The 26514-nt window shown below is 39.6% G+C and overlaps 1 pseudogene; it reads right to left on the reverse strand.

Moving 5' to 3' along the window:
- Window positions 1-1068: 1068 nt before the first annotated feature.
- The window catches only part of LOC149252029 (actin-depolymerizing factor 6-like), a 52582-nt pseudogene continuing 27136 nt past the window's right edge, over window positions 1069-26514 (reverse strand).

The following is a 26514-nucleotide window of genomic DNA, read 5'->3' on the forward strand; positions in this document are numbered from 1 at the left end:
CCTTGTCCCATTCGAATTTTGACCAAGGTCTTTTACAAAATTCCTTGCTTTTATCCTTTAATCCTGCATTAAATGCACATTAGACCACAAAGCAAAATATCCAACTCTAACTCATCTCATAAACAAAATATAATCAAAAATATGTAATAGTTTGTGAGAATAGCTGGTTTGAATAAGCTAGGAGGTGAATTAAGGCCCATATAATTACCCAATGATGAGGCTAATCAGTCACATACCTTGATATATCGCCCATTATGTTTAATAAAACATGAAGGTTTCAAAACTTTGTAATAACGATATCTGGTTCAAGTAAGAGGAGGTTTCAGAATTCCCATTATTTAATAAAATCATATGTTTTAATAACTTGCAACAATGATGGAGGAGGTTAAGAAAGGCCAGTTAACAAACTAGTAGAGTTGCACTGATAATTGTTTCATAATGAGTTTTTAAAACCCCTAGAATATAATAGATCAGGTGTGGGGAATCAAAACCTCTAATTTTGTAAAACAAATGAGGGGACATCTCTTTTTATGATGCATTGATAAAAAAAACTTGAAAAAGGAGCTTTTGAAGCACTGTATTTAATAAAAAAGAAGCTTTTCAGTAATTCCTAAAACAATGAGATCTTGTTTTAGTAGGAGGATATTTCGTCGACACCCAATTTGATAAACTACCAGTGTTTGAGTAACTCTTGAAAAAATGGGATTCATTTTAAGAACCCATAATTATTTTACAAGGAGGTTTCAAAACCCCTTATTTAATAAAACAAATGCAGGGTATTTATCCTTGTACCTCTCGCCTAATTTAGTAAAATAGGGGGTTCAGTAACTTGTGAAAAAAATGTGATGTGCTATAACCACCCCATAATTGTTTTACAAGGAGGTTTCTAAATCGCTAATTTAATAAAGTAGATGCGAGGTGTTGATCCTTGTACCTATTACCCACTTTAATAAAGTAGATGTGGCGTATTGATCCTTATACTTGTTACCCACTTTTAATAAAGTAGGAGGGTTTCATAATACCTGAAGCAATGGGATCTGCTTTAAGAAAGAGGAGGTTCCCAAATGCTCAACCACGCAGAAAATCAATATTCATACCCACACAACATATAATGCAAACATCAAATCATAAGAAGTCTAGAGTAATTTGTCTTTAATATTATCAATGCTTATCTCAAAGGCATTTGTTGCTTGAAATTCACACTAGGTTCCATCAAGCTCTCTCTTAAACCTCTTCTTGGAGCTTGCATGCAACATCTTGTTTAGGACCTTGGAACTGTCAAGAGACCATGCAATGAAAAATATTTTTCTCTGACATTTTCTTTATTCACAAAGTCAAAGTCATAATCAACATATTTGCACTCCTTCTCAGGAAGAGAAGTAGTGAAATCATGATAAGTTTTCCCAAGAGTGCCAATCTTGTGCATGATAATTTGTTGAAGCTTCTCATAAATATTGAATGTTACATAACAATGAGTTCTCTTACTCTTCAAATCCAAATATTTGATCTTGCATTCATTATCAATATTAAATCCTAATGCTATGTTGGCCACTTCCAAAGATTGTTATAAGAAAACTCTGTGAAGAAATGCCCAAAACTACCAAAGTGGACGTGCAGATCTAGAAAAAGAACCAATATGACCTGGATGAAACACTCAAACTTAGCAATGGGCCACGAAATCTCTCATAATTGTGTCGCTCCCCATTTCTTTTCAACTCATATATGTCAAGATTTCTCAACCTCTACACAGAGACATGTACAATTTGAAGTGAAAAATAGACAAACACATGTCGCTCTCTCTCGTTGGATCTCCTTGCATGAAGAATGCAACGTGGAAGATCAGGAGGTGATGAGTTTTTATTGTGCTACATGGCATGATCTTTCTTGAGACGTGCAAAGGTATATTTCAATATACTTAGTATGTATATACCACAACTTCGAGAAAAACAACCCATTAAAGGGGGAACAAAAAATCATGTCCTACATACTTCTCCAAAGAAACCTTCCTAGTTTCAATCCAAATACGTGTCATTTATTGTATGGATTAGATGCATATCTAATTATCTTGGCATTGGAAACTCATGAAATTCACTTTTCAATTTTAAGAGAGGTTGTCACTTTCCTTGGTCAGCAATAAAAATTCTACCTTTGTGGTTAGGTTGGTCATTTGGAATCTAATTTTGAAGGAAATATAGGAGAATTGGATGAGGAGGGAAATAAAAAGATTCTTGTTCCTAAAAGTCCCTATCAGTTTCTCAACATATAGACCTTGCGAGAGTACTTTGAGTATGACATGAAGATACAAAAACCTCCATTTGAGGTGGGATTTCCATGACTCATGGACGATTTTGTCTTTATGTTCCTTTTGTGGGGAATGGTTTCCTTCCACACATGCATGTTGATGGTGCTGGACCCACCAACATTTAGGGGATCTCCCCGATATAAATTCCCAACTATACCTCACACTGTTTGGAGTAGGAGTCCCAACAGTGAGGTGGTAATGATGTGCCTTTGTTGCAAAAACTCATAAAGTGGTTCACGGTAACTTTGGTGAAAGCAAGTGTGTAACCATATGGAAGGTCAAGTACGATGCATGGTGGTTCCAACACACAAAGGGAAGAGGAAGTGAGCCCCTTAAAAGCCTGTAATAGTACGCAACTTGAAAGGAAGCCACAAGCATAATGACCACAAGATAATATGCAGAATAATCCACAAGTTAACAGTGATGAATTAATACAACAACACGTATTCAAAAATATTCATAAAAATGCAAATGAAATAGTTCATAATCATAAGTGTAAGTTAAATAACATACATTGTAAATACAATAAGAATAGTCCTACTATATTCACAACATATGCATGAAATCATGCCAACTCTGAGCTTTTATTAAAATTAAAGTTCCAATCATACATACACCATTGATGAACCACTAGTCCCAATAGTGGAATGTGAAGTCAACAACATATGCTTCTCCAAAGAAGTATACTCCCTCTATGCTACAAAGAAGTCAAGGCTCTCACAAAGCTCCCAATATCCTTCTAAGCCTTAGCCTAGCCAAAATCTTGGCTCCAAACAAGCCCTTTACATGAGTTATGAGGTTCTATTTGTAATAAGAGGGGGTGACTCTTCAACTCCCTTTTGTGACCTTTGGACTACCCTCATGACTCTTCAACTTCTTTACAAAATAAATCATTACATTACATCATGAGTCTTCACATTCCAATATTGAAACTTGGAATTCCACTTTACAATTAATTACAAATAATATTACATTTTACACTCATACCCATATAAGACAAAATAGGGTAGAGATAACTTGACAGCCTAACAAGACAAAACACTATGATGCTTGAGTTTAGGGAAACTCTAGCTCAACAACTTCCACTTGATGTTTTTCAGTCACATAGCGGTGCCAAGCCTAGTATTCTACAATGACATCCCCAAATTTCATGATGGTGTTTGGTTGGAAGTGGACTCTAGCCTCCATGGCATCTAGGTACAACGTTTTGGAACTAGTTTCTACTTCCCTCCGAAGCATGGTCAAGATTGTCCACACTTGGAAAAAACCACCAATGTAGTTGTGCATGTGTTGTCTGTTCACCTCCAAGTCCTCCTTAGTGGCAATATGTCTCAGCTGCTCAAAGTATTCCTCTACCTCCTTTCTGACCTAGTTCCTATGTTTGGATTCAGTGAGTGAGCCAACTGATGTGATCTTGTGAGTCTTCACCAAGGAATCCAGAATGTTGTATATCCATGCATACAACGCCTGAATGTTGTCAATGAATGAGGCAAGTTGTTTATTGTTCTCGATCAACTTTGCACTCTTTATTTCTCTATCTCTACCTATGGCTTCATCTTCTTACCCAAGTCAAGCAGTGCCCCTTTGTATCACATTGTGCATTCATGCATGGCAACAATTGTAGCTTTCACATTTTGAAAAGTTCTAACAAAGTTTTTACACTATTTTTTCAAGAAAATCACACAGAAAAAGACGTTATGAATGGTAAAAAACTCCTCATAGATATCTCACATGGTCTCTCCAAGTGCCGATACTTCATTAAGTATCACTGATTTCATTTCCTCTAAGTGGACCTGTTAGAAAGTTGCATTCCGAGATGTTGTGCGGAGCTGTTCAACCCCTTACTTGACAACCTGCAATTTCTTTGAAAGTTTCTTATTCTCAACCATCAAACACTGAACATTCGAATTTGTTGCACTTGCGAAGGTCAAGCTGTTTGAGGCAATGACTTTAGGATCTCTCCTAGTGTTGTCCATAATCACCCTTTCTCTCATAAAAGCAGGAGATGCGAGATCATTCGAAAAATGCTTCTTAAACACATGTATAATATTCTTTTGGAGTTCATCGGATGACAAATTGTACATGTCCATAACTAGATCATTGTCAAGAGGAATAACTTCCCATTCCTTTCCCAGAGCTAACTCTGATGTTGGAAGTGGTGGAGATTGAATAGTGACCTATTGTGTGCTAGGAATCAGGTCGACATCTTGATTCTGCAGCTCTTGTTCCGCCTTTGTATCATCAATCTCTATCATTTTCTAAATCTTTTGAGAAATATATTGATCCTGCATCTATCTTCCCTCCTCCTCTGTTGGTGGTTGGCTTTGTTCTTGCTCTTCATCTTGTTTCTGTGTTGTTTTTTCTGCTATTGCGCATTGCCTTTCTTCTTCTTCTCCATTCTTCGTCTCTTCTTTTTCTTGCTTCTGCTTTTCTTCCTCCAATCTCCTATGTTTCTCTTCCCTCTTCCTCTATTCTACTCTCTGGATCCTTTATTTCCTCGCTGCCTTAATTGCTAAAACTTCTTTCGTACCAATTGGATCTTCTCTCATCTTGCAACTTCTTTCTTCCCCTAAACTATGAGCAACCTTTCTCTTTCATTTATCCTGCACGGTGTTGCTCCCTTCTGTTGTCACTACTTCTGGAGGTGTTTCCTTCTACATAGTGACCTGTGAAGTTCTTTCTATATTGATCGACTCACAGGGTCTAGATGCATTGTAAAAATTACTCCATAGATTCTTCTCCTACAAGTCAAATGTTCCCCTGAGCCACTTAAAGTGAATTCTCACACCATGGTTATTGAAAATACCATGGGGATTGTACAAATTAAAGTCTTGAGTATCGAATGAAAAATTATATATCTCCTTTCCTTTAGTATCCATGAATTTTAGGTTATTTATCTCGTAAAATCCAATTTTCATAGGAAGAGTTGGCCAAGGTGCTTTCTTCTTCTTGTGCAAATCAGTTAATAACCCTGTGGCGAGTTGATATGACACTTCTTGTGTGACGAGCTTGTCGATGGAATACCTTGGAAAAACATGCGGTGGCTTCTCTCTGTTGAGTACTCTAAGGAAGGTGTCATCTAGTGAAGCAAACCAATCTGTGATATCTGATATTGCCTCCATTATGGCAGGCAACATGCAAGGTGGTTCTTCCTCAAATATCGTCATGTATAGAGGAATGAGGAAGTGGTCAGTTAGCTTCTCCATAACCCCTCACTGGCTACAATCTGAGAGAAGATTGCAGTGCATGTGCATGACAAGTTCTCAAGCTGACCAAGCTCAGTTCATACCAGGAAATGCATTATGTCCATAGATTTCATGCAACAAATATGCAGACATATAAAATCTTTCTTTCTTATGCTTGGGAGGATTCAGGGTGTTACCTACATGGATCCTTAACTGTTGAGACAAAAAATCTGAGTAGTTGAGTGGCTTTCCATTATTCATGATATGGTTTAGAAGGATTGACCACCCTTCCGAAAAGGTCTCTATGTTCTGTTGACCATGCATTTTGCAAGCTAAGATGATCAAAATCTCATAGGCCCTCTTGAGAGATATTTTCTTATATGTGTTGGTGGGTGTTTGTCAAAACGTTGATGGCTCCTTCACCCATCTCTTAACAACGTCCCTTGTGAACACATAGTTGTTGGTGGCAGAGAAAAGTGAATCCATGCATGCTTCTGGCTCAGGAAAATGGCACATATGTTAGTAATCTACTACTAGAAAAGTAGAAAGCCTTCATCCATTGGTACTACTCAAAGTTGTAGTTTTCACATCAACATGTGAGACAATCCAGTTGATGACATTTGCACATGGAAGGTTAGATATCTTCATGCAAACCTATGTAGCTCTGATATTTGGACATTAATATATACCTGTCGGTCCTCGAGATCTGCTGCAAAGTCCTTTTCTTAAAAAGATTCATTAACTTTTTTCCATGTAAGATCTGAGTCTTTTTCTACATACAGTTGAGTGTCCGTGTGTACTGGAAAGTTCACTGGAGTTTGATCAACTTCTTCCCCGGTACTTCTCTCAGTGGTATATTTTGAAGAATTTTTCTTGCGTGCCATGGTAACAATGACTGCTGGAGAGAAGTGATAAAAAACTATGGTACCTGTGGGATAGAAAATACACCCATGGAAAGAAAACATTAGCCTTTTTCAAATCTATCTTCACAATAAGATGAGGAATAAAAACAGTGCACTGGTGAGAAAACATGTGGAATTTTCTTGGGCAAGTGAGGGAGACTGGAAATGGGAATTGTGCATTGCATAGTCCCAGCAACCAATGGAAACCCTAATGCTTGATACTCTGCAATACACAATCCCATCCTAAGGCTTGAGACTTCGGAATGCGCAATCCCATCCTGAGGCTTGAGACTACACAATTGCACATTGGCTAGCAAGGAACTGTGAAAACCAACCAAGGGAAGTATGGATCTGCCTAGTGGAAGTGTGGGAAACATGCAAATCTAAGTGATGATGTGAGTTCAAGTGTAGATCTGACTAAGTATAGATGAATCAATGTAAATAAAATGTAGAAACTTAATAAACGGAAGGAAGAACAAATGTGTGAGGAGAGTCGCCACAACGATGATTGCAATGTGAAGAAACAAGAAAATCAATGCGACACTTATGAAAGAAAAATGACAAACATAAAAAATAATTATACCATATAATACAAGTTAAGATGGAAACATCCATGAATAGACACAAGAAAAACAATAATCATAGAAGCGAAATGACAAAAAGCGATAGAAAAAATTACAAAAGCAAAACTCACTCGGAAAAAATGGCAAAAACTCCACCGAAGGTTCCTTTATCTCCTTGGGAATTCTAGATCTCCAATATTTAATGTAAAAATGATCTCTAGAGGCATATATTAAATAGATTTGAGCAATTAGAGTTTATGACATGCATGCCTAAAATCAACGAAAAATCGATACTTGGTGGAATTTTCTAAAAATAGGGAATATGCCACCTTTAGAAAACTAATGATGAATCCCTAATTTCTAGGATTTTTTTTTTCTTTTTTTTTTCTACTTTTCTTCTTTTTCAGGAAACTTTCCATGCACATTACTGGGAAAGATTGCGCAATATTGGGGAACTGGACAACTTTTTGGCTTAGTGCATTGCACAATTTCTAAGCTCAGTGATGGATTGTGCAGTTTCTGTGCTTAGTGATGGGTTTACTTCCATGAATGCACATTTTCTAATCTCAAGGCAAATCTACGAGTCTGGATTACATAATTCCAATCATCAAGGCTGGCTTGCCGTCATGGATTGCACAGTTTTTGGAGGCAAGCCTAGAACTATTGTAAGGCCAAGTCAGGAGGTTATCTTGTGACTTAGAAAGATCAGCTAAGTGTAAAAATAAGAAAACACAAGCACAAATGAAATAGATAAGTCTCAATCAAATCATGAATACATGACAACAGTCAAAGTTAAGCTCATATAAAAAAAAAGGAAGGCTCCAAAATCAAAGCATAGGGAAAATTTTGGAGGGTGGTTGTAGCCTCTACAATAATGCCTACATTGGAAATTTGTGAGGGTGAAATGAACTTTTTGATGGTTGTGTACAAAAAAGAGTTTTCTGCAATGGGCGTTTATATGATAGATGTGGGTGAGGTAAATTTGAAAAGGTGCAACATTTTATTCAGTGTGTATCATTTTAAGAGGATAGAATTTTCCAAAAGTGAGCTCATTTGAAATAGGAACATGCAGATGCATATAGACTCAAATTGAAGAACTTAAATATGTTAGATTATGATCCTCCGTTGGGTGATAAGGAAATGGATAATTTGCATTCACTGGGTGACAAAGAACAAGATATATCAAGACTTAAAATTAAATTGTAGAAAGTTCAGATTCCTATCAGCCATAGGTTGAGAAGGTTAAAATAGGAGAACCTAGATGGAAAGTGAGATATTATGCTGAAAATTTTGGAGCACCAACACCAGAGGTCATTGAATATGTCAAACGAGATGTTGCAATAATGACTAAGATTCAAGAAAGACCTAACACAAGGGGTAGAAAGGTTCCCTGCTATGTCACCTAAGCACTTAAATAGGTCTTGAAGTATAGAAAAGGACTTGTATGGTTTATGTGCTACTATTATCAAGGAGTGTCCTCATGGCTATGGTTTTATCCATACCATTTTGCTCCATTTGCATCTGATCTAAAAGGTCTAGATGAGTTGGAGATTACCCATTTTCTTAAGAAACCTTTCAAATCATTTGATTAGCTAATGGGTATTTTTATTTTGGTCCCCTAGACTATTTTTAGTCTCGTGGATGTGAAAATATCATTCATTCATTCATTAGAACAATTCTCAGTGGGTTCATGTATCAATCACTTCCTCACTAGGGACATATAACTATGTATATGAAGGACCAAGGTTTAATGGTGGTCGCATTACTAGAACAACATTTGGACATTGTGGTTAGGTTAGGTATTTATTTTAAAGTCATATTTTCAAGAAATAATAACCTGCTTTTTAGACCATGGTGCATAATTTTCTTTCTTAAATTATGGGATCATGGCCCCGTGGTCGATTTCATAGGATGTTCAAAGTTTCTAAGTTGTAATCTGCCCAAAAATTTGATTTTGTGTTTGGCATCTTTTTGAAAGGTGATTGGTCAACATTTTACAAACCGGTACATATGAAATGATACTCACCAAGATATCACTATCCTTGAAGGAATAGAGTTTGAAAGTGGATGGTGCATTGGCACCTAGGACTCCTCCAAAAGGATTAAGAAAAAATGCATTATAGTATCCTTGTTGATGACATAATATGCTATAAGGGAATCTTTGATGAATTAACTTCCCACGTATAGAAATATATAATGGTTTGGTGGGTTACACTTCTATTGTATCTGAGACATCAAATTAGAAATGAAAATCATGGATTTCATTTACAAAGAGAAGGATTCCTCTCAAAGGGATCTCATTAATACTTTAAGTTCTTTATGTGGAGCAAGGTTTGTTAACACTCAATGCTTATGCATAGATTGTGAGAAATAGGCCTGCTTGGTGGCGCTTTCATTAGAAAGTTTGGAAAAACTTATACTCATGCATTCAACATTGGCCTTTGTCTGTGGTAAGATGAACTTCCAAAATCTTCTATTCCTTCCATGTTCCTTTGCAACTTTAGAGAGATTTACTAGTATTAACATATTTTTTATAAAATCATATATATATATATATATATATATATATATATATATATATATATATATATATATATATATATATATCATGATGTTGGAAATAAGTTCTTTTCTTTTGTACAATTCCTGTCGTGCATCTCATTTAGCCTATAAAATGATTTTACCATACCAAAAATATTGGTGAAAAAATCCAGATTTTAACTTATAAAACATTAGGTGGTGATGATATAACAATCGGGATTCACATGCATTTCACTGAAAGGTATCTGGTATAGGGCAACATCTTTTACTGAAAAAATATTTATAAGTTCATAGGTGCCATGCCTTTGCTTCAACATCATACCATTGTTGATAGCCCTTTGACATCATCAACTCATTCATTTACTTGTCTCCATCCTCTTTCCATTTTCATCTCTAATTCCATAAATGCACCATGAAGTTAGACATTCATGGATAGGGAAAATGACTACAGGAAAACTTTCTTACGAGATGGGTAATGGCTACCATAGCAATATTGATCATGATATTCCTTTCGGTAATCCTCTTCTTCTGCAAATATTGTTTCAAGATGAAGCGATCAAGAAATCAAGAGATACTGCAACTTCCTCTAGGGCCATCTCCATTTCCCATCAATGGGAATTTACATATGTTGGTAGAATTTCCTCACCATGTTATGAAAGAACTTGCCGACAAATATGGTCCTATTATATTTATGTGTTAAAGTTAAAGGAGAAATGTATTCTTGGAGAGAGTCAGTTCATTAGTTATGTGTGAGACTTAGATTAGGAATTTGTTCCTATTTTCTAGGTGATTGTTATAACCTCCCTATTTGCTAGTAAACTATTTATTCATGATTATTAATGATGAATGTGTAGAGTGTTCTGCCAGAGGTAGTCTCTAGGAGAAGCCCTCACCTAAGAGTTGCTCAGTTTATTGAATATATCATGTGTCTTCTAGTTTTTAACATGGTATTAGAGATTCAGGGTTGAGTGAGGTAAATCCAGAGTTCTTTGGTGATTGGGTGAGTGCCTAGGGTAGGATTGTGGCCCTGAGTGGTGCAAAGAAGGTCTGGTGAGGAGGCGGAGCACAGAGAATAGTTTTTTTTCTTTGAAGTTTAATTTTATCAGAGCCCATTTTTCTTATAAAATGCGCTTTTAGGTGTTGACCAACGCCCTTCCTGAAATCAAGTCGTGTTGCTCGACCTTCTCTTACATAAATTTATTTCAGCACAGGCCATCAGTGTGAATTTGGATGTAGAAATTGCACTGCTCCATTGACCAGCTCGTTGAATGCCGATTTCGTGGTGTGAAGATTGCCAGATTGTGGATTTGTGGATAGATGCCACTGAATATCGTGGTGGCTTGGCACAGTGAGGTGAGGTGTTGTTCCATCTACTCGAGAGGCATTAGAGTTATTTTTCGAGTGAATCTACAACAGTGGGAGATGGATGTACCAGTGTGCTGCATGGGGGTTAGAATTCATGGAATTCGTGGATCTTGGCATCGGGTGTGTGGCCTGAAGGCTACAGATCATAGATCACTAGTAGATCGTTGTGTGGTGAGAGCAGATCTGGTGGAGTGGTGAGATCGAAGGTGGCCTGACACTACACTATAGGTCGAGCAGGCTGAGTGGTGGTAGTTTGGCCATCATTTCCCATGGCAGTTATTGGATTCATGGCAGTGGCCTCTATAGAGCTATGCCATCCCTGTGTGGATGCATCCCCTCTAGGTGCTGGTGGAGTAAGCCCTAAGTTTCACCTTGAATAGTTCTCATGAGTGTGTTGAGTTGCGTAACTTTTCCCAATGGATTGACTACATGAAGCATAACTCATGTTGCAGTTCAAAGAATTGTTTGCTCGCTACATTTGCGAGTATGCTGCCTTTGGAAAAGAGGTGTGAATTGGACTAAAAGTAATACAGTGGGCTTAGGGGGTCCTGACCCAGGTTCAAAGTTAGCTGCGCCAAACAAATCCTACACTATTGGCCCTTTCAGCATCAATCCATGGTGCGTGGACTAAAGTCTCGCCCAAAGCAGTATGGGGGAATCTTGGAACCAAGTTTTTGCACCCAGAGATCAGTGTGATGTCCTTCTGTGACATGGATCTTCTTATGCGCAGATCTTTAAGCGCTTATGGCTTATGGAAGTAAATTCCATGAACTAGCCTCTAGACCTCCGCGAAGGTCTATGTCTAACTTTTGTGGACCTTGAGCATGCCAATTAGCTACTTACGCGCACCTTAGATTACCCTTAGATTAGTAATTACTCAGAATTAACTAAGTGTTCGATAACTTTAACAGACCATGTTGTGATCTTTGTGTAATCACTTAACATTAATTGTGTTCAAATAATAAGACAGATCAAGTAAATTCACGCATCAATACATCATTATTTTATAAAGACATCATTCCATTACAACATATATCACAATCACACATAACATAAGTAAAGAGATAAAACACAAGAATTTCTGTAATAATCTTCTTTATTGACCGTTAATATAGGTTTACAGACTCAATACTTCTCTGTGCTAGACTTCTTCACTCATACCCATAGACTTTTATTTTCTTGCCTTAAACTCTCTAAGAAACATCTATTTATACAATCCCATGGTCTGCGGACCATGGTTAGATCTCAAAAGCTGACTCAACTTTACATAAAGGAGGGTAAAAACCCTTTTTGACTCTTAACTAACTATGTGCTCCGTGACCACAATTTGCGGAGACTTTTCATCTTTTTACATCTAAACTTGGGCTTTTGCCCCAAAACTAACCTAGGGGACCCCATCCCAATAGACCCCCAACACAAAGGTCATGACTCGCCCTCGAGTCACTTGGCTGGAATAGTAATATTGCTACAAAGATCCCCTAGCTTTACCTACACAGCTATGACTTCAACTGCTCTCTGTGTGGCTGCCTGCTTCACTTACTCTACTAGTTACTTTGTGGTTGGTCCTTCACTGGCTCGCTTGATCTTCTACTGTGTAGTTTGCAAGTTTTCCAATTTTTCCTGTATGTTGGCCGAAACTAGGTAGGCTTTGTCCAACCAAGGCCCCAACTTGGCCTTAAGGATTGCTTCATTTTTCTGCACTTCTTCCACCTGTGTAAAGAGCTACTTAGCCTCCTACAACTTGGCGAGGTGTTGTGCTATAGCAATGGAGTGCGTCGTCGCCCTACTTCATCATACTGCTGCTGCAACTCACGGATCTCTTTACTTAAGATCTGAAGGGTGGGATCTTCCTGCAGGGTCGTCACCACTTCCATGGCCTATTCAAATAGAGATGTGCAATCAACAACCATGGCATCCATAGTAGCAATTCCTACCTTAACAACAGCTTCGCATTGTTCCTGAATTTCTGGCAGAGTGAAAGGCTGTGACATGAGCTCTAGTTCTATAATTTTCATATTCAATTTAAACTAAACTCTTGCCACCTCTGCCTTAGCATTGCAGACGGTCGTAGCTAGCTTCCGGATATTAGCTTCAAGTGGTGCCTCCTTAGGTATGCGCAACTCTGACATTGTCCTGCATGCCTCTGCAACCACAGTCACCAGATGGGTGCTCTATGCCCGGATCGTTTCCTTTGCCTTCAGGACCTCCATCTTCTCGATGAACATTTTCTCATTGTTGACCCGATATTCACTTATTAAACTGAGAGTGTGTTTCTCCCGCGCTCTTAATTCCGCCGTCACACCTGTCTGCAGCATGTGAAGATATTTGTTAGGGAGCGTTACGAGGTTGAGGCAAATGTTCTTCAGAGTAGTTATGATGGCCTTTTCATCGACCGATTCTATGCTCAAGGAAACTTCTAGTAGCACGACTTCCTGGAGATCCACCGACCTGACCATCTTGGCAGCCTGACTGGTCCCTAGTGCTAGGCTCATTTGTGCACCACTCACTTTCCGTGCTCCCACCTGGATCCCACTGGTCTGGATCTCCAGTTCACGTAGATCCTTCTGAATAGTGCCCAGCAACTACAAGTATTGTTGTTCGAACTACTGCAATAGTTCCGCAGTGGTGTCACGCACTTTATCCCCGATCTCATCGAGATCACCTTCTGTGAGCATAATGGGATCAAGCAGTAGCTTCATCACTTTTAACTTCTTTCAAGGCCCCTCCTTCACTGTTCCCTGTACCTCTTCACCCAAAATGGAGTTCTATTTCCTTCATCACTACCACCTCCCTGGTCTGACTATTCTTCTTCCTCGGCTTGGGGCAAAGTGGATTTACTGCTTCGCTTAGAGCCACATTGTTCTTGTTTAGCCTACTACTTTATAGCGCACTTCTTTTCCAATTGGGCCTTCTCCTTTGCCTCCTTCCTTCGCTGGGCAACCAACTTTTGGATGACCTACATTGCTTCCTCCTTCTTCTTCTTCTCCATGGAACTCCCCATGCCTTTGTTGTTGCCCACAGCCAGATCGGATGGAGAGTGCCAATCTGTCGGCCAACGCTTGATGACTTACTCAATGGCAATCGTCCGTGGCAAGATAAGGCAGATCAAACCACATCTACTGTGGATCCTTCCCCATCCTAATATACACATGGTGGAAGTCTACCTCGAACTCCATGTACTTCGAAAAATGCTCATACACAGTCGGGGACAACCATGGCCCTATTTGATGGCCATGCGAGTTTGTGCCTCCATCAAAACCCAGAAAATGTTCGTCTTTGTGACCCACGCAGGGTCCTTCATGGCCTAAAGGGAGATCAACTGTGCAGCCTCTGGAAATCCTTTCTCCAAGGGAGGAAACTGACTATCCTTCGAAATCTCCCAAGCAACTAGTACCATGGAGAGAAGCAACCATGCATAGTGGAAGGTCTTGCTTTTGTTGTGAGCCTCGCGACAATTCACAAGGAACTCATTGCAGAGGTATCTCGTCCAGTTAAACTGCACGTCCTCCATGCACTGTGTAGTTAACGATATCATGGGTGTCAGAACCTCATCCGTGTGAAATTTCCTCATGACTTTACTAGATAATATCTGCGTGGAAATTTGTACCACAGGGTCATTGATGGACGTTATGGAGACCCGCATGGATTCTTGACTAGGTAAAATTTCTTCTTCATATTTTATGCCAAGTCACGCTCACTGGTATTTCCACCAAAACTTGTCCAGATTCAAGCCTAAATGTGGCAGGAGTGTGATACGATGGATAAGCATGTCCGTGATGGGGATAAGTGTTGGGCACAAGATCCCCCAAGGGTAGCTTTGGGGCTTAAAGCCCATATTTTGGTCCAATTTTGTAATCCAAGTGTAAAGACTTCGCATTTTGTGGTCATGGAGTGTGTAGTTGTTAAAGAGTCATAGGGTTGTCCACCCTTATTTTGAAAATGTAATGTTGGCTGTAAAAAATCTACCCATGGTCCGCAGACCATGGGATTGTATAAATAGAGCTAAGCTCTAAGTAGTTAGAGGCATTATTATGGAATCAATGAAGAAGGTCAAACATGTATGAGAGATAGCTCTAAAGTAGAAGTCTAAATTTTGGGTTGTAGCATAGGTAGAGGCTTTGCAGCTGAGTGTGCACAGGCCTAGAAGTCTGCAGCTGAGTGCGCGGACCCCTGCAATTGAGTGCGCAGGGTGGGTCGAGTCTGTAATTGTTTGGAATTATCAATAAAGTGAAGTATTGTACAATTTCTGCATCTTTATTTCCTGTTTATGCCATATGTTATATTGGATATAAATTTCACTTATAATGCTTATATGATGCGCGAATGTATGTAAATGTATTGGTTAAGTGAATGCAAGTAAGAACATCTATTTACGCGAATCTAACTAAGATATGCTAACAAGATAAGTAAGACACTTAGCGTAGTTGGGGAAATATCACAGTTCACTACCCTAGCAGCACGAAAGTATATCAGCCCCAGGTTAGGGCTGCACAGAAGTTGATTGTACCATTTCGCGAAGGTGCTGAAGGATGAACAGAGGGTTAAGCAACCTTCACATAGGCAGGTATAGCTAGGATAAACCGACATCACATCCATCTTAAGGGTGCGAAAATTTGGTTCCAGCATCCCCCCATACTGCTTCGGGTGAGACTTCAGTCCACTCTCCATGATTTGATGCTGAAAGGGCCAGTAGTGTAGGGATTTGTTTGGCTAACTAATGTTGAACCTGGGTCAGGCCCCCACAAGCCAAAAAGTGGTTCCATTGCTGGGACCAGAATCTGCATGAGGGATGTGTGATGTCGTATCACTAGAATCCAACAAAGAAAGAAATCAAAGGTTGGTTGGACAGAAGGATTCATGAGTTCATGGCGCAGGAGAACAGAATCCCACAACTGTCAAAAGAACAGTGGTTGGACCAATACCTATATATGGAGATCCATGAAATATTTTTCGCCTCCTTTACTACTGAGCTATACAAGTGGATTGCAAAGCTAGCAGATGGCCAAGGAAGGTGGAAACTTGACAGTCCTATTTTTTGGACCCCAAAGCTAGTGTGAAGTTTGGAAGCATCGAAGGATAAGATCGCGTGCGTTGTTGATCATTGTCTTGATCGCATCATAGGAGGATTTGTTACTGAATTCGTGGTTGACACCTCAGTTAGCTATAGCGAGGCAGAGCGACACTTTTTCAAAGTACCATGAGGTAAGTACGTAAAATCTTTGAATACTTGGATTAAAATATTGTTGTACAAAAAACGGGTTATGCGGCTACCTTGATGTTTGGAACTATGTGAAGCGGAAAAAGTTACATAAATGAAGGAAATAAGGGTTCGGAGTATAGCCCCTTAATTTCACCACCACGAAGGGATGAATAAGGGATAGCGAAGGTCTCTCCATGAAGTGTTATTCAGTTGATAAGATAGGGATTTCACCAAATACCACCTCTGCCCACACCACCTCCATCTTCATCGCCATCGCCTCCAACTTCACCCGTACCACCTCCACCTCCACCATGATTCAGTATGGCAAACACAGTGAAGTTGCCTTTGTTCAAAGGCTTGGGAAATGAGGACCTGGACCAATTCTAGTTCATTGTGAAGGATGTATGGGAAGCTCAAGGTGTTACAAATGATCACACAAAGAAGGAAACACTGGTTTGTGCTCTGCAAGATTGCACGGTAACCTGGAATATTAAGTACTCCAGTGATAACCTGAATGCTAGAGTAGCGAGCATCCAAGCAGCACTAAATAGGGAATTTGTTGGGTCCCTATAATACTAGTGATTACCCCATTACTATTGTAGTTATACCCCTTATTTATATTGTTGTGCCCCTATTACCCCCATATTGTTATTTTTGTGCCCCATAGAATCCCTCTATTGTTATTTTTGTGGCTTTATATTATTATTGTTAGGTCGGCTGGATTATATTGTGACTCCTTAGACTCCTATATATAGAAAGGAGGTTTTGTCATTTGTATCATCTAAGAATTGTTCATTTATGTAATGTAAAGGAGGTTGCCCCCTCGAAGAGGCTGAATTCTAAGGCGTTGATCTATCTTTTCTATCTTTTCTTGAGCTGGTTTCATAACATTTGGTATCATAGCTTTGGATTTTAGGGTTTCGCTGCTCCAAACAGTTCATCGTGGCATTTTCGCTATAACTTTGTTTTTGTAATGTTTCAGAAGTCGCAAAAAAAACCCATTTGAGAAGAAATCGCGCTGAACCTTGGATCCGAATTTTAGAGCTTTTAGCGCGATATTTGCGGAGATATGATCTGAGGAAGTTGGTCTTTTTGCAGACTCCTAAATTACATTCAAAACAGGTGACCTGGTGAAAATCATCATAACTTTCCCTCTGGGGATTGGATTGAAATTTCGTAAGAAGGTACATAAATAGGACGGACTGTAGTTTCTTGTATGTTTGTTTCAGATTTAAAGGTTGAAACAGTGACGCGTGGCACGTCGTACAAGTTCGCTCTGCTGAACCAATCTAAAAGCAAGTCACTGTGGGAGATTTCATATAACTCTTCCTTGGAGAATCCAATTTGGCTCAGACTTGTGGCATTGGAAAGAGGACGCAGAAGGCTACTATAGGTAGAAATTTCAGAACTGGATGATCCAAAATTATAGAGATACATCAGATTCAATATCAGGCTTCTATAAAGTGAAAAAAGGTGTGTAGTTTTTTTTAAATTTTTGTGTAAGCTTGGTTTAACGGAATTCAAAGGGCATAGTAAAGCATTATTATCGGTAACTGATGCCCCGAGGAAAGAAAATGCAAACACCTAGTAAGGAACCTGAAATATCTAGCATGACTCATGAAGAAGAGGAAGAAATGCTACATGATATATCAAAATTACAAGAACAAGTGCAACAAATGTCACGCTCACAAAAGCTAACAGAAGCTAAGATAAGTGGCGTGGAATCTAAGATAAATGGTGTGGAATCTAACATAAAGGGCATGGAAGCTAAGATGGATGATTCGAATACAGATTTGAAGAGAGACATGGCAGATTTGAAAATAGATTTGAAGACAGACATGGAAGAATTGAAGAAGTTGCTACAAGAAAGGGTCACTGATGGTGAAAAGGTAGTAAAGGAAACTCATGATGAGAACAAAAGAAATGTTAATCATGATTCCATAGACACTAATGTTGGATCGAAGAATCACTATATTCCAAAATCGATATGAGGAAGTTTGATGGCAAGGATCCCGCCACATGGATATTACAGATGGAGCAATTCTTCGATCTCAATAATGTGCAAAACGCACAAAAGGTATGTATGGCAACTGTATATTTGGAACCAAATAAGTTTGTATGGTATCAATGGCTTTGCTCTCATAAACAATTTATCACTTGGGCAATTTTTACGAAAGAATTGATAGCACATTATGAAGATACAAAAAGCAACACTTTTTTTAGCCAATTGATAAGTCTCAAACAAAAGGGTTCAGTAATGGAGCACATTGAGGAGTTCCAAAAATTGAACATAAGGGTAAAAGATATTCCAGAGGAGCATAGGATTGATGTGTTCATAGGGTCTTTAAAGGATAATATCCAACATGATGTTCGCCTTTGGGAACCTGATTCATTAGAGAAGGCATTCAGGTTAGCAAGAAAAATGGAAAGCAAAATTATGGCAACCAGGAAGCATACCACTCACAACTATAAAGACGGAAGTGTTGTTGCTCCTAGTCTTCCACAACCTATAAGGTTGACACCACAACAATTGGAAGAAAAAAGAGCAAAAGGGCTTTGTTACAGTTGTGATAGCAAATACACTAAAGGTCATAAGTGTGCTGAGAAGAAATTATTCTACATAGATTGTGAAGAGGAAGAAGAAAAGGAGCAAGAAAGGTCAAAAGAAGAAGATATACTCCAGGAACAAAGCCTAGATGAAGAACAAATAAATCCGACCATATCTTGTAATGCATTGGCGGGAATTACCACTCCTCAAACCATCAAGATAGAAGGACAAATCAAGAAGAAAAAGGTAATAGTGTTGATTGATTCAGGAAGCACCCACAATTTTATTCATTGTAGGGTAGCAAAAGAATTGAATTGCTTCCTATATCCAGCACCAGAGTGTCAAGTGATGATTGCAAATGGAGGAACAATAAATTTCTCTGGAAAGTGCCATAATATCAAGCTATCCATGGGAGAATATGTATTGACTAGCCCAATGCTTTCCATTCCAATGGGAGGTGCTGATGTTGTACTAGGAGTCCAATGGCTACAATCCTTGGGTACAATAGCTTTTAATTTTCAAGAACTTTTCATCAAATTTTCTACGGAAGGAAAGGAAGTTGAATTAAGGGGTATTGCAGGGAAACCAGGAAAGATAATCAGCTCTAATGGCATGACAAAGCTTCTAAAAAAGGAGCAAAGAGGTGTAATTGCACAATTATGTTCGCTAGATGTTTCCACATTGGAATCATCTATTTCTCCAGATCTCCAAAAAGTCCTGGACAATCATTCCAAGGTATTTGAGACTCCCAAAGGTCTCCCACCTATGCGTGATCATGATCATGCTATTCATCTGATTCCAGGAAGTGTTCCTCCAAACATCAGGCCGTACAGATATCCCTATGTCCAAAAGAGTGAAATTGAACGTATGGTTGCAGAAATGCTAGAGGCTGGTATAATTCAACCGAGTCAAAGTTCTTTCTCAGCTCCAGTAGTATTGGTGCACAAGAAGGATGGATCATGGCGCATGTGTCCAGATTATAGGGAGCTCAACAAGCTCACTATTAAAGATAAGTTCCCCATTCCTGTTATTGATGAATTACTGGATGAATTGCATGGATCAATTTACTTCACCAAGTTGGATCTTCGTTCGGGATATCATCAAATCAGAATGAAGATTGAAGACATTCCGAAAATGGCATTTAGAACTCATGAGGGTCATTATGAATTTTTGGTCATGCCTTTTGGCCTTACCAATGCACCTTCAACATTTCAAGGTTTGATGAATTCAATTTTCAAACCATTCCTTAGAAAATTTGTGTTAGTATTTTTTGATGATATACTAATCTACAGCAAGTCTTGGAAGGATCATGTTGAACATGTTGACAGGGTGCTACAACTATTGGAGGAGAAACAATTATATGCAAAAAGATCCAAATGTTTCTTTGGAGTCCAGGAGGTGGAATATTTGGGTCATATTGTATCTCATGAAGGAGTTAAGGTAGACCCTAGCAAAATTAAAGCCATTAAGGAATGGAAAATCCCCACATCCATAAAGCATCTGCGAGGATTTCTTGGGTTGACAGGGTATTATCGCAAGTTTGTTAAGAATTATGGGAGAATAGCAGCACCTCTAACAACATTATTGAAGAAAGATTCATTTTCATGGACTCCGGAAGCAACAAAGGCCTTTGAACATCTTAAAGAGGCAATGTGCCAAGCACCGGTCTTAGCTACACCGGACTTCACAAAAACCTTTATTGTGGAATGTGATGCTTCAGGAAATGGAATTGGTGCTGTTCTAATGCAAGATGAAAGACCCATTGCTTTTGAAAGTCGTCCAATCAAGGGAAAGTTTTTAAGCAAAGCTATTTATGAGAAGGAAATGTTGGCAATACTCCATGCACTTAAGAAATGGCGACCCTACCTAATGGGAAGACACTTCAAGGTAAAAACGGATCATGATAGCCTTAAATACTTTTTAGAACAAAGATTATCCTCTGAAGAGCAACAAAAGTGGGTCACAAAGATGTTGGGTTATGACTTTGAAATCATCTACAAAAAAGGGAAGCAAAATGTGGTGGCAGATGCACTCTCAAGAAAGGATGAGGATGTGGAAGCATTGTTGTGTGCCATTTCTATTATCCAACCAGATTGGATAAACGAAGCAAGGGAGGAATGGAAGAATGACGAAGAAGTGTGGGCACTTATTCGAAAGCTACAACAAGATTCCAGTACTTCTGATACATTTAGCTGGCAAAATGATTCGTTATGGTACAAAGATCGCTTATACCTCTGTAAGAATTCCCAGCTAAAACAAAAGATTCTTATGGAATTGCACACTTCTCCCTTAGGAGGGCACTCAGGATTTTTAAAAACTTACCACAGGGTTAAGAAGGAATTTTTTTGGGATGGCCTTAAATCAGATATTCAAAAGTTTGTGGCGGAATGTTTGGTTTGCCAGCAAAATAAAGTTGAAACAATTAAGACACCGGGTCTATTACAACCTTTATCCATTCCAAGCCAACGTTGGGAGGAGGTTTCAATGGATTTTATCACAGGTTTACCCAAGTCTGAGGGAAAGAGTGTCATCATGGTGGTAGTTGACAGACTTACCAAGTATGCACACTTTTGTGCATTATCACATCCATTTAAAGCCAGTACAGTTTCTACTGCATTTATGGAAACAGTTCAAAAGCTACATGGAAACCCAAAGATTATTGTAAGTGACAGAGATCCCATTTTCACTGGAAATTTTTGGACAGAATTATTTTCTTGTCTTGGTACTCAGTTAGCTCATAGCTCATCTTATCATCCTCAATCTGATGGGCAAACTGAGATAGTAAACAAATGTTTGGAAGGATATCTTCGTTGCTTTGTATCTGATAAACAGACACAATGGGTCAAATGGTTGCCTCTGGCTGAATGGTGGTATAACACTTCCTTCCATACAGCAACAAAAATGACCCCATTTATGGCACTTTATGGGTATCAACCACCATCCATCACATCATATTTAAGAGAAAATTCTAAGGTTCAGGCAGTGGAACATCACATCGAACATCAACAACAAGTCCTCCAACTCTTAAAGGATAACCTCGTGTTGGCACAAAATAGAATGAAACAACAGGCAGATCAACATCGCAGTGAAAGAAGTTTTGATGTAGGTGATTGGGTATTCCTACGGCTACAACCATATAAGCAAATGTCCCTAAAGCAAGCTAAGAAGGATAATAAATTATCACCAAAGTATTATGGTCCGTACAAGGTGTTGCAAAAGATTGGTACTATGGCATACAAATTGGAGCTTCCTGCAGCTTCTCGATTGCACCCAGTTTTTCATGTTTCATGTTTAAAGAAGGTTATAGGTGACAAGCTCCCAATTCAAACAATATTGCCAGAACTTGACGAGGAAGGAAAAATTATATTGGAACCGGAAGCAGTCACAGAAACAAGAACTCGACAGCTACGAAATCGATCAATTTCAGAGTATCTTATCAAGTGGAAGAACTTATCCGCTGAAGATTCCACATGGGAGGATGAGAATTTTATGCAGAAGTATCCAGAACTACTCAAGCGTTGAGGACAACACTTTTTTGAAGGAGAGGGGCATGTTGGGTCCCTATAATACTAGTGATTACCCCATTACTATTGTAGTTATACCCCTTATTTATATTGTTGTGCCCCTATTACCCCCATATTGTTATTTCTGTGCCCCATAGAATCCCTCTATTGTTATTTTTGTGGCTTTATATTATTATTGTTAGGTCGGCTGGATTATATTGTGACTCCTTAGACTCCTATATATAGAAAGGAGGTTTTGTCATTTGTATCATCCAAGAATTGTTCATTTATGTAATGTAAAGGAGGTTGCCCCCTCGAAGAGGCTGAATTCTAAGGCGTTGATCTATCTTTTCTATCTTTTCTTGAGCTGGTTTCATAACAGAATTTAGCAGGCCTAAATATGGAGCACAGTAGATTGTGGGATTCAAAGAGATCATGATGCTACCAGGTGAGACACCTTGGGAACTAGATCAGAGGCTGAAATGTACGATATGCGAAGCCAACATGAATTTGAGAGATGGATAGCAACGCGAGTGGTTTGTGGCTTCACTTCTACCACACTTAAGAAGTGTGTTGTCGCAGTAGAAGAAAACGACTCAGGCAGAGGCCTTGGAGATTGCCATGAGACTACATGAGACCCCGATGTAAGATCCTAATCTAGGAGTTCAATAGATCCACATGTAGCTAAAGAATTTGTGCCTTGAGATGCAAAGCTTGAAGCAGGATAGGACGGTTCGGCCAAAAGTACGCAAAGAGGTATGGTGCATGAAATGCAAGAGTCAGGGTCATGACAAAGACCACTGCTTGGTCTTTACAAATTACCTTGCAGGTGGAGGATCGATGCCCTTAAGGTCGGAAGCTCAAGTAGGACCTAGCATGGCGCCTGCTTTGTAGTGCACTATCTGTCAAGCAGCTGAAAAACATGCCATGGATAACTACCACTTTTTATAGAAGTATGTGAAAACACCGCAACAAATGTTCTGCAACTTTTGCAGATTGGTAGGACATAATGAGCATACTTGCAGGAACTATGAATTGATGATGGATAGAACTCCCACCTATAGGGTTCAACTCTAAATGCAACCCCTTGACCAGAATGCAGGAATGGCACGGATGATGCCGAGGCAGAGGAGGACCTGGTAGAGGTTGCGGATAGTTGATTTTCTACAATTACGGAGGGCCAGGACATAATGCCCATGATTGCACTAATCCAACACGCTTGTCGTGCAAGTATTGCACGCTGTTTGATCATGAGACATAATATTTTCCTACGCTGATAGCTAGGATACGTGACAAAGGAGTGCTACCACCTCCCTTGACTTAGAACCTACAGATGATGAGGTCTGAGCCGCTCGAGGAAGATCCGAATGTAAATATAGTGCTTCAAAGTGGAATCACGATAGAAGATGACAAGGGGAAATAGTTGGAAGACAGTACATGGGTTCGCAAAGCCCCGGCGAAAGAGGCTGAGTTTGAATTGGAGTGCGCTCATGAAGCATTCATGGAAGCTAAGAAGAGCTTCACTGAGGCCTCCACTTCAGGAAACAAGGATAAACCAGAGCCAGAGATGGACCCCTCTATTCTCACAACTTTCCTGGAAACCTGTATGAAGTTACTATGAGACAGTAGGGTTGTGAAAGGGTTGCATGAAGTTATCAATAGATGTGTTGGGACCACGCTAGGTGAACCGCACGTAGTCTGCAAGATTAGAAAGCATAAGACAAGGATAGGGCGTGAAATGAGACTCATCGCATAGATTGGAGAATACAAAATGGATCAAGTCATTTTGGATTTGGGATCAGATGCGAATGTTCTTCTGAAGCAAACATGGGAGTGAATGGGGAGACCTACACTGTAGTGGTCTCCGATTTAGTTGAGGATGGCGAACCAGCAAAAAATCATACCCATGGGGCGGTTGCAGGGAGTGATCGTGGATATCGAGGGAGCGAGCGCACTAGCAGATTTTGAAGTAATATAGATTGTTGCTGATAGAAATCCCTACCCCACACTCTTGGGAATTGACTGGGCTACTGATATGAACAGGGTAATCAATCTAAAGAAGCGAAAGATGATATTTGAGAAGAAATCACAACACGTAATAATACCCCTAGATCCTGCTGAAGGATCACATTTTATAGAATCGGTCCGCGATTATGAGAGTGACAATGGTCTGGATTGCATCTATAAGATAACAGCACAAGACCAAGACTGGGTGAATCCCACTGCGGATGGGTAGATCACATGGGAGTGTGAGAGTTCCTGTGCTTCGGATTTCGATGAAGAAATAGAACGCTGACAGAATCAGTTACATGAAGTAACTACGTTGAATTGCAACATGAAGACCCGGTCACTACATTATGTGCCGTCAGAGGAAAAAAATCTGCCTACTTATGATGGCCTGAATGAGGTAGATACATTTTTGGATGCATTCGAAAGGGAAGTTCCAGAAAAGCAATGCTTCTAGGCATTAGATTGGGCACTATGCACTATGCTCACAATATGGTGGGGTACGCACAAAGGGAGTTTTGATTATTGGTGCGAATGTAGGAGAATGATAAGAGCACGATTTGGGAAGCCTAATATGCGACTGAAAGACAAGTACAATGGATACAGTGATCTGCGCACGCATCTAGCCAAATGGATGTAGGCCTATGGAGAAACACTGCAACCTGAGTGGGTTCACCTATTTTGTCATACCCTAGATTTTATCCCAATGAATTGGTATATAGAAATAGAGCTCTACCATGGGACAAGTGAATAGGATATCTAATGTGAAGGATTCCTGATGACCTTCAGTTTTGAGGATGGATTTGACAGTATTGATGAAGCGCTACAAGAGCTGAAAGCAGCCATCTTCAGGTTATCGTAGGATCCTTTAAACCTGACGCTGCCTGAATGGGCTACTCAAATGAGTCGCGCAGTGGAATGTTATAATGTAACCGCTGAAGAAGAGGATGAAGATCCACGGAAGATTAACATTCTAGAAATAGAAGGCCACCACGAGGTTCAAGGACCACAGATTGAGAACCCTGATATAACCGCTCTGATGGAAAAATTGTTGAAGAAGGATGTCTCGTTCTACTAGAACAATGACTGTAAGAAACGCCTGGATATATTGAAAGAAAATATGGTCACCACGTCGATTCTAGTCTTCCCAAACAGGAAGAAAGAGTTTCATGTACATGTTGACACGTCGTGTATAGCACTAGGGGTAGTACTAACATAGGATGGTGGAGAAGGCTTGGACCACCCTATTGCGTTTGCAAGCTGCAAATTATCCAAAGTAGAGAATAACTATTCCACCATTGAGCACGAGGGACTAGCTATGGTTTATGTGCTCTAGAAGTATCGACACTACTTGCTAGGAGGTCACTTTAAGATGTATATGGATCACTCCATGCGAAAGTACCTGGTTAATAAGCCTGTGTTGGTGGGGCACATCTGCAGATGGATTTTATTGTTCCAAGAATACGATTTTGAAGTTGTTGTGAAGCCTGGACGATTGAATGTGGGACCAGACCATCTATCGCACATCGAAATAGGGGAGGAACCAACTAATTTGGAGGAATGATTACCTAACGCGCAAATTTTTGTTGTATGCATTATGGATGGACATTTTGAGGATATAATACACTTCCTAACAACTGGAAATGCGTCGAAAGGATACTCTGTCCAGCAAAAGAAGGAATTAGTGGTGCGCGCAGCAGATTTCTTTGTCATTGCTGGGCATCTATACAAGATGGGGATTGATGAGATACTGCAAATGTATATACCTGAGTTTGAATGAAGCAACATCCTCGTGGATGCTCATGGGGGCACCGCGGGAGGACATTCTGCTAGGAGAGAAAATACGCAGAAGATTTTATGCACATGGTTGTGATGGTCAACCCTTCATCAAGATTCAAAATCATATTGCAAGGCGTGTGATGTATGTCAAAGAACAGGTAGGCCATCACGGAGGGATGAAATTCCTTTGAATCCACAAATGATGCTGCAACCTTTTGAAAAGTGGGAAATAGATTTTGTAGGACCTATTCAACCTCCACGGAAGATAGGTGCAAGGTACATTATCACTGCAACAGAGTACTTGACTCGTTGGGCAGAAACGTAGCCAGTGAAGGATTGCACGGCTGCGACAGCCACAAAGTTTCTATTTGAACATGTACTGACATGATTTGGATGTCCAAATATCTTGATGAGCAATCGAGGTACGTGCTTCTTGAATGAGATAATCAGCGCACTGACAGAGGAATTTTAAGTGTATCACCAAAAGCGCACACCTTATCACCCACAAGCTAATGGGATAGTGGAGGCATTTAACAAAGTGCTTGAAAATGTGTTGACCAAGGTATGTAATGCTCAGCGAAATGATTGGGACCTATGCATACCTGTAGTATTGTGGGCT

The sequence above is a fragment of the Pinus tabuliformis genome, chromosome 7 (assembly GCF_031772625.1).
Source record: "Pinus tabuliformis cultivar Carrire ecotype Pingquan chromosome 7, CPIR1, whole genome shotgun sequence".
Classification (NCBI taxonomy): Eukaryota; Viridiplantae; Streptophyta; class Pinopsida; order Pinales; family Pinaceae; genus Pinus; species Pinus tabuliformis.